The sequence below is a fragment of the Rhinopithecus bieti genome, unplaced genomic scaffold (genome assembly GCF_001698545.2).
Source record: "Rhinopithecus bieti isolate Rb0 unplaced genomic scaffold, ASM169854v2 scaffold_6113, whole genome shotgun sequence".
NCBI lineage: Eukaryota > Metazoa > Chordata > Mammalia > Primates > Cercopithecidae > Rhinopithecus > Rhinopithecus bieti.
Window position 1 is genome coordinate 2,022,782 of NW_016805390.1, and position 12,532 is coordinate 2,035,313.

General features: G+C 36.1%; 1 long non-coding RNA gene across 2 annotated transcripts in view; it reads right to left on the minus strand.

Moving 5' to 3' along the window:
* LOC108529793 (uncharacterized) overlaps nucleotides 1-12,532 on the minus strand; it is a 33,825-nt gene that overhangs the window by 17,089 nt on the left and 4,204 nt on the right. For both annotated transcript variants that reach the window (XR_001885676.1, XR_001885677.1), the window contains exon 2: nucleotides 7,527-7,655. This is a non-coding gene — a long non-coding RNA (uncharacterized LOC108529793). The remainder of the gene's footprint in view (nucleotides 1-7,526; nucleotides 7,656-12,532) is intronic.

Consider the following 12,532-nt stretch of genomic DNA (forward strand, 5'->3'; position numbering starts at 1 on the left):
CTCCAGCCTGGGGAAAGACTGAGACTCCCTCTCAAAAAAGGAAAGGAGGGGAGGGGAGAGAAAAGGGGAGGGGAGGGAAGGAAAGTGGAGGAGAGAAGTTTTACAGCAGATTAAGATTATGCCTTAGTTTCTATTGGTTAAGGATTTTGACCTTTATTTTGAGGATATTTGGAAACCATCAGAGAGTTCTGAGCAGGAGAGAAAGTGGAGCGATATAATGAAATGTGTTTTTGAAAAGGCAAATGATCACTGATTGCTTTAAGCAGAACTGATTGAACAGGGGCAAGAGCTGATGTGGAGGAACTTGTTTATAGGTTATATAAACAATATAAATGAGAGGTGATTGGGCCTTGGAATAGGAAATGTTAAACACAACTACAGAAAAGCATTAAGATATATTGGCAAATGAGTTCAAGAAATGAAAGATGAATTTAATATGTGGAAATGAGTTGGGGGAAAACACAAATATATTCTTAGGTTTTGACTTACACAACTGAATGAATGGTGTTGCTGTATACTTAGAAAAGAAATACAGGACTGGGCGCGGTGGCTTACACCTGTAATCCCAGCACTTTGGGAGGCTGAAGCGTGCTGATGGCCTGAGGTCACGAGTTTGAGACTAGGCTGTCCAGCGTGGTAAAACCTTGTCTCTACTAAAAATATTTTAAAAAAGAAAAAAAAAAATTAGCTGGGCCCACATGGTAGTGGGCATCTGTGATTCCAGCTATTCGGGAGGCTGAGGCAGGAGAATTGCTTAAACCCGGGAGGTTGAAGTTGCAGTGAGCTGAGATCAGACCACTGAACTCTAGCCTGGTGACAGAGAGAGACTCTCTCTCTCTCAAAAAGAAAAAAAAAAAAAAATAGGGAAAGAAATCCAGATGTAGAGAGAATGATCAGGAGTTTCTTTGTACATATGTTGCATTTTAAGTGGCACGGTAGCTTCCAACAATAGATTTAAAGTGGATGTAAGGAAACAGACTTCAGATGGGACACAAGCTAAAAATATAAAATCATGAGTCATTTAAACTTTACATGTTAATTAAATAGTAAAATAATGTAATTTTAGAGAGAGATTACAGATCAAGAAGAGAGCATATGGCCAAATCTTAAAAAACTTCAACATGTAGAAGTTTAATAGATGAGAATGAGTCTATAAGAGAGAAAGAGAAATAATAACTGAGAGGTGTGAGGATACCGAGGGGGTGTAGTGTCACTAAAGTTAAGTGAATAAATCATTCTCAAAAAGAAAACACCAGTGAATTCTGCCTGTGAGTCAAAGAAAAAAATTGATAACTTTTGTGAGAGCAAAATTTGTCAGAAGCCAAACTGAAGTGAATTAAGCAGTGAATGAGAAGTGATGAAATAAAGAGCAAGGAGAGACCATTATTTCCAGAGGTTTCCTTGAGAGAGCATAAAAAAGAGATAGAAATTGGTGTCTACGGCTTGGGGACGGGTGCTTGTTTATTGCTTCCTTCTGCAGAAAGGCATGTGAAACACTTAAAGGCAATGGACAGGATCCAGTTAAGAGACAGTAGTTCATAAACACGCACAAATAAACCAACCAAACAAAAAGTATGTAGTGTACTCACCTAAGATGAGAGATGAGATGCTTACACAGTAAGAAGGGCATCCCTTCTGTTACAGGAGGTAGCAATGAGGTATACATAGAAGCACAGTTAAAACATTGTTTAGTGAAAGGCATTAGTAGAACCAACGCCTAATGGTTTATTGCCCTTTAAGTGTTCTTTGTGAAGAGTACAACATCACTTAACTAAAATGTGGAGAGAAATTTTATTAAATGTGGAGGAATTTGGGAAGAGTGAATAATTAATTTGTTGGAGTGGACAATGTGAGAGCTGCCTGAAAAGAGAAATAATAGAATGGCTGGAGAATAGCAAAAGCTTGAGTTTGGGGACCATAAATTTGCAGTGGTACCAAATATATAAGTTGTCCCAGCAAGTATAATCTAGTTAGATACAGTTATGCTTAAAATTAACCATCGGTTTAATCCATGTTTTGAGTTTTTCCATGGAGGTAGGGTAAAAAAACAATGAACAAAGGAACTTATTGTTTTGTCAGAAATGTATAATTTCAGATCATGATAATTATCCTCTGAAATAAGTTCTATAGTTGAGAAAACTGAGGAACAGAAATCTAAGCACAAGGGTCGCTGTTGAGGAAGTTTCACGAATGGAGTTTGAGCCCGGATGTGACTACAAAGTCAATAGTCTTAATGATGTGTTGTGCTTCCTGAAATGGAGAATAGTATGATAGTAAGATAAATGCTGTGGGACACAAAATAAACTTGACAAAAGGATTTGGAGAAGATAGAATGATGGTAAACCAGAAGTTTAAATAAGGCTGTAAAATATTGAAGTGGGAGTAATTGTACAAGCAAACTGGGAAAGTCTACAAAGTTTGTGATAGCAGCATGACAGATATTTAGAGATTAATTAGATATGTGCAGTCACAATGTACAAGATGTGGCCAATGAAGTGGTTAGGTAACAGAGAGGGTCAAAGAGTGTTTGGTGAAAAGACAAAAATGTCTTACTTAGATACTAAAACAGATATTAATCATTCAACATAAGGCCAGGTTTAGTATAAAAAAATAGTATGATCCAGTTGCCAAAATCTTTGCTGAATCAAGAGGAATAGCACAGAGGCTGAGAAATGGAAGGATTAAAAAAAGGAGAAATGGAAGGATTAAAAAAAGGCAGAGGATATTCAGTGAACCAAATACTAAATGTTTTCTAAGATAGTCAGAAAATAATGACCTGGGAGGTCCAGTGTGTGTAAGGATGATGAAAATCAGCTCCATCTTCTGACCCTCAGGTTTAAGGACTATGAAGACACAGCTGCTTCTTTAGGAGAGGGCATGAGCAAATCTTCAGGGAAGAACCATATTTTATTATAGGCAAGGAGAGGATAGAAACATCCAGAGAGAGAGTTGAAATAGAGTTTTGAAATTATATGAAAAAATATGATTTTCCAGGTTGTACATGGAAAGTAAGTTACTCTGTGTGTGGAAAGATTCCTTATGATTAGAATTCTGAACCATTTCAGCTTTTCAAAAGGATTGAGTCCCTCAGGTTATGTAATTTGAAGATAATGACAGGTGTCTGGGAAGATCTTTTATTACAATGAATTGTCAAAAGAAGAGCTGGCTGCAAAGGCTGAAGTACCCATTGTAAGGTTCAGGGATCCACCGGTCTGAAGTCTGAAGGAAGATCACTTTAGTAGGTAGGACATGTATCATATGTATTAATAACTACAAACTGCCAAGAGATAGGCCTTACAAATTACCCACATTGATTATTCTCTAGAAATCTTCAAGGTGGGGTGGTAGTTTTCCTTCCATACCAGCAAATTGCAAGGGCGACCACTGTTGTGTTATCACTTGTGTTTGGTGAGAATCTCTCCCCATTGACTGCCTACGTATGTCCTGAGCTTTGAAAATGTCATCAACACTTGACTCAACCACCCGAGCAGTATGCTTTGCTACTGCTTTCCTGTTGTTGCTGCTTAGCTTTTTTTTCATTTTTGAATCTCCTAATAATGCTTTGTAACTCACTCATTTTCTGTCTTGCTGGCAAACCTTTTTGTTTTCTAGATTACAGCTTTTTTTAAGAGGTGAAGCAGCCAAGGCCAACGTAATGCTTTTTTAAGTAGAGTCTTTTTTGATTTTGTTTTTGTTTTTTAAGTCTCATAGTCCTCTCCTTTTTAGAACAAACAGTGTTTGAAAATATGTGATATATGTTGTGAAGTTGTGTAAAGATGTGTTCAAATGGGATGCCACGTCATACCAGTGACCACTGCTTACAACTCTCAGAACTGCTGCTGAACCTACTGACCCTGCCAGAACCATTTTTCACCATAAGACTTCCATCCTCCTTTGCCCCTCTCTGGAAACTCCTTTCTAGTGCTCCACCCCTGAGATAAAATATAAAACTAAATCTGTGATATGTGTTACATTTTATCTGAATGAGATTCAAGTTATTCTTCACCACTGATTCCTGGAGCATATGAAAAATCAGGAACTCAGGGCAAGCAACTATTTAAATATCCTTAAACATCTCATAAGAGTTATACAGGATTTTTATTTTGTTTTGTTTTGCTCGAGACCAAGTCTGTTGCCCAGGCTGTAGTGCAGTGGTGTTAGCTGACTGCAACCTCCAACTCCCTGGTTCAAGAGATTCTTGTGCCTCAGCCTCCCTAGTAGCTGGGACTACAGATGCACTCCACCAGACCAAGCTAATTTTTGTATTTTTAGTAGAGATATGGTTTTGCCACGTTGCCAAGGCTGGTCTCAAACTCCTGGGCTCAAGCAATCCACCTGCCTTGGCCTTCCAAATTGCTGGGATCACAGGCGTGAGGCACAGTGCCTGGCTCCTATACAAGATTTATTTCCCCTAGTGTATGTAGTCTTGTCTAGATAGTCTTTAAAAATAAGTAGAGTTGTTTTCAATCTAGAATAGCATTTAAACTTTGTTTTTTAATTTAGCAGGATTTCACTACTCTTATAGACAATGTCATTAAAATATTAGTATACAAATGTAGAATGCTCCCTTAGGATAATTTGATCACATTTTACATATTTGTTTTCTTTTGGCAGCTGACCCTCAGTGGCACAGAGAGGTTGAGTTACCTATAAATGCCTTTGTGCAGTTCCAGCATTTTACAACAAGTGCCTAACACCATTATGTTTTTTTGTCTCTTCCAAAATGACTAAAGTTACGATTTCCCTTTCATGACTGTGCTGCAACCTTGATTTATCATCCCCACAAACACGTGGATAAGCTACAAAAGATAGAAAGCTAATATTCAGCATCGACAGACAGATGCAAGCACATACACACATAGTATTTGTTATCAGCTTCATCTGAGCAGAGCAGAATGGAGCATTAACTGCAACCTCCTCACCTCACTGAGCCTGGGCTAAAGCTTTCAAACACAGTGTTGATTTTGAACTCCATTAGTCTTTTACGCTCATTCTGTGAGATGATTCATTCTTATGCAAGGCCTGCAACTGGTTGCTAATAAAATCCTACCCTGACAAATAAGTGGTCTGTAATATAACCTGCTTCAAGGCAGTAAAATCTCAACCACTCCAATATGATCTGTGGCAAAGCAATATGCAGCTTACTGCTATTCTCCCAGCAATGCCTGTGGAATGCATCTCTATTCCTTTGTTTGTCCCAGATTTCTCCATTAATGAACCTAAAACCATAGATCATCTACCATGGAATTGCAGTTTTCTTTCATTATGGCTTATGAGTTCAAACAAAATAGCTATTATTTACTAAAAAGATCCTATTAGAGCTGTGCAAACAAAATTGAGGATTTTTCTATTAAATGGCATGATGGAGACAATCATGTAGAGCATGGGATTCTCCTTAAGAAGCTGACACACTTGAATTTCTATGTCTCTTTTATTTATTATTTTGAGCTAAATTAAAATAACATCCCCTTGAAATAGATAATAATATCTATTTCTCCAAAGTTTGTGATTATAACTTACAAAATATGAAATAAAACTTAAGGCATATGAGACAAGTATGGAAAAGATGCTTATGCTAATCTGGTAGAGAAAGAAAATTTATGAAGTACACACCCTGTAGAATTTCTTTTCTTTTCTCTCAGGGATGTCCTGAGGAGCAAATAAGATAATGATTGTGAAATTGGTCCATACATTATGAAGCAATAGATGGATACAAGGTATTTTTTATACTACATAGAATATTATCTGTCCTTACTAGACATGATCATTCACTAATATCCATATATGCTATGAAGCTGTCATCATAAAATACAGTAGTGCTAAAAAGAAAAATAATATGAACACATAATTTATTTTTAGAAAATTCATATACCTCTCTATAGTTATAAATGATAATGTTTATCTTTCTCTCTGGCAAACCTTTATGAATAGCTCAAATGATACTCATTACTGGTAATCTTTACTCTTGCTTGAATCACACTAAGATATTACCAGGTGTCATCCTGACTTAACTTCACCATTCGCCTGAGTTCTAAACATGGATTAAGTTTAGAATTAATTTTTCTTCAGAGAGGTTTAGATGAAGTTGGCACAGTAAATGGGTGCATCATCCACAAAGTAGCATATCATGAAGAATGAACAATTATGGGAAAAGAAAACAGAGACACATAAAAGAAGAAGCAGTGAAAACTTAAGAGAGTAAATCATAGTAGGCTTTTTGAAGCAGTGCTTCCATGAAGAAAGAGGACGTAGGGGGTTGAAGAAGAATGAGATTGAGGGCCTGGCAGGTAACAATAATGCCATATGCTATGCATAATATAATTTATGTGAGATCTGTGTAAGATCATTGTATCCAAGCTGGACAGGTAGATTGGCCCCAAAGGAAACTGATTAAGAGATGAAGTTGCAGTAATTATTCAAAGGCTTCAAAATCTTGAAAGTCATCATAGCAAAACAACAAACATGATATTTTAGTTTAATTGAAAACACTGTGTGTTACCTTGTACAGATCACTTGACATCTCCAAGTCTTGGCATTCTCAACCATAGCATGAATATAATAATACTTGCATTCAGAATCCTCATAATGTGCTCAAAGATTTGTCATTATAACCTAGCAGTTTTGATTTTACTTAAAGGAGCCATAGGAGAAAAAGGTGCATCGCAGACTTCATTTCTATTAATATCAGAAAATACAAAGCTAGACTTAAAGAACGTAGGGCAAAAACTGGTTTGCATACAATATTGTTCATTAACACACACACATACATACACATATATAAATACATATATACATTGTTAATCTTTTTAAAATAAGGATCATCACACCATAATCCCAGCACCTTAGGAACCAAGGTGGGTAGATCCCTCGAGCCTAGAAGTTTGAGACCAACCTGGGCAATATAGTGAGACCCTGTCTCTACAATAAAAAAAAAAATTCATCTGGCATGGTGGCACATGCCTGTAGTCTCAGCTATTCGGAAAGCTAAGGTGGAAGGATCCTGGGCTGGTGGAGGCTGCAGTAAGCTGTGATTGCTCCACTGCACTCCAGTCTGGATGACAGAGCAAGACCCTGTCTCAAAAAATAAACAAAATAAATAAAATATAAATGTAAATGTAAAAGAAATGAAATAAAAAAAGATTGGTATACAAAAGAATGAATAAATATGAGAACAGAAATTTCTGCCAACAGGCAGATACATTGTCCAAATGATCTTTCCTGAAATGGTGTGGCTCATAATTATATCAGTGGAGACATTTAATTTGATGTCCAATGAGTATTAAATGTGGATTGGAATTCTCCCACACAAATTCAGTAGCACTCATCAGGGAAAACTGTTTAGCCTCACTGAAGCAGAAAATAAAATAGATTTTTAGACATTTATTGGCTAGAAATCTTGGTGTCAGTTAATGTTTGAAAGCATTTCAAGACATTACACCTGTTAACTCTGCTTTTAGCATAGGTTTTTGGACTGGAGGCAGAAAACAATATGAAATATGTTCTTTTACAAGAGAGCTTTTGCTTACCTTTAGCACTGGCAACATCAGGATGATACTGTTTCTCAGAAAAGAAAGATCCATTATATGTGCAAATGGTCCTGTAGTGCTCTACACAGAGCACAGAAAATCATTTCTAAAATGTTATCAGATGACAACCTGAAATACATCATAAAAATCATTTATCGTTTTTGGTAACAATACATTAAAATATAGGACTGTTAAGTTTTTACAAAAAAATTAAATGAGCTGGAACAAGAATATAAGGATTATTATATAATGCTTAAAATTTAAATACTATGACCCAAAGGTGCTGAAAGATGTTTCACACATTTTAGGATGAGGTACTGGTGGCTTTGGAGGTTGCTCTTCTGCCAGCTCTTAATGTTAAAATCCATCCTCTACAGAACTTGTCCTTGATTTATTAATTTTCCCTTAGATACCCACAATTGTTTCAACCTTAATTTTTAGTTACATGGCTAGTTACACTATGAACTCCTAAAGAAACAAAATGTCTTTATTTACTTGGCATTGAGTTCGCCCTTTGAATTTAGTAAATGAGTGAAGCAACCAACTTACAGGGAGTGACTGCCATATGAATTTTTGATTAAGAAATTAATCCTCCTAACATAGAAGTAAATTATGTGGCTGGATGTGGAGAGTAGACATACGCATATGGTGAGAAAAACAGAGAAGTGATCAAATTTGACACTAAAAGTTATACAGTACTCTTGGTTGCAAAATACTATGTATTATCTAATCAAGATTAGTGAATGTCTTGTGTGCATGAAACTGAATTATACTCTAGATTTTGCTTTGAGGTTTTATATACACACATGCACAAATAATAGTTTTAACTGAGGCATGTTCTCTTGTCAACTATGAATCAGCCCTTAGAGCAAATATAGAATGGATCATGCATTTACTCATTTTCTCATTTGACAGTATTGTGACAGATGTGTGAGCTCTCTAGGGGTTAAGTGTTAGAAAAGAGGATTAGGGAAGTAATTGCTGATTCATCAACAAGCATCCTTTAATGTTTCTCTTCACTGGGCTTCACATCTTGAAAGATTATTCACTAATCTGCATGTATTAACCAATAAGTCATTTATTTTCCTACTTATTTATTTTATTGATTTATTTAGTTATTTACTTACTTTTTTTGATACAGAGTCTCACTTTGCCACCCAGGCTGGAGTGTGATGGCATGACCTTGGCTCACTGCAACTTTTGCCTCCCAAGTCCAGATGATTCTCCTGCCTCAGCCTCCTGAGTAACTGGCAATGTAGGTTTACACCACTACTCCTGGCTAATTATTTTGTATTTTTAGTAGAGATGAGGTTTCACTATGTTGGTCAGGCTAGTCTCAAAATCCTGACCTCAGGTGATTCACCCGCCTCGGCCTCCCAAAGTGCTAGGATTACAGGCATGAGCCACCCACACACTGGGCTCCTACTTATTTAAATATAAAACTCATGCATTTGCCTAGCTGAACTTGTGTCATTACCTAAATATAATTTTTTTCTCACAGTAAGTGGAAGTCATTTCTACTAACATGTTTTTTTACACTTTAGCTTGTCACAGCAGGGTTTTTATTGCTAAATATCTTCTCTTCTGTAGGCTCTTTTCAAGAGCAGACACAACTTGCATATCCCCAGTTGCCGGCTCCCCTCCCACCCATTTACCAAAAGCTTCTGGGTAGCCTGAGGAGGCACGAGCCTACATTTAAAAACACAGACTTGCAGTTTGTAGACAGAGCATGGACTAATTTGGAAATATGAGGAATCCATGAATAAATTTTAAAAGAGGTATTTTAACATGGACACTTTCAAATCCTAAAATGTTACAGGTATAGGACTATAAGAAAATATGAATAAATGTACGACATATCTTCAGAAGATGATAGCCTATCAATTTGGTTAGATTTTGAAAACCAGTGCCATGTATGTTTATTTACTACTATGTCACTACTTTGTGGAGTTCCTTATAAGGTCACCATTTCAGTCATCTCAGAAAATAGGGAAATTATTATTTCTTTGGGTAGAAGAAAAGAGTATAGGGCCTATGTTTAAATATTTGGAATGTAGATGTTAATGTAAGACTAGGCAGTAATTGAACTCTGGAGCAGTAAGTAAGAAATCATAATCAGGTATTCAATTGACTATTGAATGGTTATCTGTGTTCACTTTCATTTTTCATATTTAAGTAGTTATATTGAAACTAGAATGCTTTTAGTTCTCTAAAGCATATTTCAAATCTAAGTAAATAAAATTTAAAATACAGCGCTATGCCTCAACATTATCAAAGTATAATGAAGATGTTATACTTCAAAATATCTATAATCAAAAACACGTTTTAATATCTAGTAATGTGTATATTTATATAAATATATACATCCACTATAGCCATGAGATGAAGGTACCAACAACATATTTTTGATGTGTCTTACTGTTTATATTGATTAAATTCATGTCAAGTAAATAGTGGAATACATTTCATGGAATAAAGTGTTTAAGTTTATAAAGGAAACTATCATCGCATCCCACCATCTCCTTTTTCCAATATCCCTACAGTATAAGATCCAGTGGAATGGCTTCATTCTCTAATGGGTTCATCCAACATTCTCCTACAGTACAAATTGAGCACTGCTTCAGGGATGAGAAATGAATTTTTCCAGAAGAAATACAATATAGAGTTTATGATTTATTGCTTTTCCTGCATAAATTTAATCACAATGAAATTCATATGCAGTCATAAAATGTTAAGGACCAAAGTTCTAGAATCCTGTAAATTATGATTCTTGATATTGTAAATGACACAATGTAAGACCATCCTAACTTTTTCAATGTCCTTGAGCAAAACGCTTAAATATTCTGTGCCTCTGTTTATCTTCATAATGAGACATTGGATGAATCGGCCTTTTAGTACATTCTAGATCTAACATTCTATGGTAGCCTGCCTTTTGTCATAATGCAAACAATTACTTTTATTTTCCCTTCTCTTTTTGTACTCAGGAGATAGAACATTTTCTTTCTAAAGGATGTTTTGTTACCTAAGTTAGATAAAGAGATAATTCATTATCATAGAGGATGATAAACTCCATATTCCTGCTTAAAGTGAATCAGATAATACCTCTTTTTTTTAAAAAAAAAAAAAAAAGGCAACAACGAAGTTCTGTTACTGTACCGTCTTCCAGTTTGAATAAACAGCAGTTTTTGCAATAATATAATTTGTTCCTTTGATTTGTGTCCAACAGTTATTTCTAAATGTCTTAAATTGTACCANAGAGATAATTCATTATCATAGAGGATGATAAACTCCATATTCCTGCTTAAAGTGAATCAGATAATACCTCTTTTTTTTAAAAAAAAAAAAAAAGGCAACAACGAAGTTCTGTTACTGTACCGTCTTCCAGTTTGAATAAACAGCAGTTTTGCAATAATATAATTTGTTCCTTTGATTTGTGTCCAACAGTTATTTCTAAATGTCTTAAATTGTACCATATCCAATGACTAATAGGCAGGTACAGAAAATCTTTGATGAATATAAAAACCAGTGCTCATTCATCCAGTGTCTCATAAGTTGCAGGAGGCTAAAGAAAGCAAACTGAGACTAAACCTTCTGCTTTGGGCCCTGACTCTAGCTATTAGGTGAAAGTTGTCTTTTCTTTCTTTTCATGGTTGACATACGGGATAAAAAAGAAAAAAAAAAATGCTCTCTGACAGCACAGCCTCTCTCTGTGCTCACTTCAGCTATGTAAATACAGAGAAGCCTTGAAAGAGAGGTCAGAAACAAAGCTCAAATCTATCATTCCTTTAGCTCCTCAAGAAGATGCTTATAGCTCCCTGGCTGGGAGCAATTTCAGTTTTCTTCCTGAGGCTCCCATTCCCCTAAGATTATGTGCATGTGACTTAAGCTCAGCAAAGCCAGTGGAAGTGTCAGGGAAGAGGTATTTCAAGAATGTTTTAGGAAGATATCGCAAATACATTAAAATCATCTTTCTCATTGTGATTGTTGTGATTTTTGCCCTCTTCCCCTCAAGCTGTAAAAGAAAATGTAAATGTGAAAACATTCTTTATACTCTGCTGTGGCAAGGAGCTGGCAGACAGTACAGAAGAGTAATGCACTAAGGACATGCTCCACGGCAAGGGTATTTACTAGTTCTTTGGCAGCACAGGAATTTGATTTGCTTTTTGAGAGCAAAAAAAGTAGTTAGAGGGTTTTAGGCTTGTCTCTTTTTATGATATAGAACCAAATGATTTCATCAAAATGATGACTTTCAACCATATGGTAATAATGCAGTGTTTTCAAGGGCAAAGCTCTCTGAAAAACACAATTTGATTTGAAAAAATACACTGTAAAACCAAAAAATTAAGTTGTGCTGCTGTGTTTTAATAAAGGTATCACAAATACCTGTAACCCAGTTGTGTTTTAATAATAAAAGGACAATGACCACTCTGATGAAAGTCACAAAAACTGAAACCTGGGGCATGGGAGTTCAGTGGATGGGAATGCTTTTCCAGTTCAGTTTGTATGAATGTAAGTTATTTGACTTTCTTTTTCTTTTTTTTTTTTTGTTTTGTGAGTCTTGCTCTGTCACCCGGGCTGGAGTGCAGTGGTGCAGTCTCGGCTCACAGCAAGCTCTGCCTCTCGGGTTCACGCCATTCTCCTGCCTCAACTTCCCGAGTAGCTGGGACTACAGGCGCCCGCCACTACGCCCAGCTAATTTTTTGTAGTTTCAGTAGAGACGGGGTTTCAACGTGTTAGCCAGGATGGTTTCCATCTCCTGACCTTGTGATCTGCCCGCCTTGGCCTCCCAAAGTGCTGGGATTACAGGCGTGAGCCACCGCACCCAGCCGTTATTTAACTTTCCTATTAAAACAATCATCTACACATTTAGCAGATGTGAATATCGTAAGAATCCTTTAAATATATATATTCCATATAAGTCTTTAGCTGATTTTTAATTCACCTTTCAAAGTTCTGTTGACCTTTAAAATGGCTTAGTACTACAAAAAAAAAAAAAAAAAAAAAAA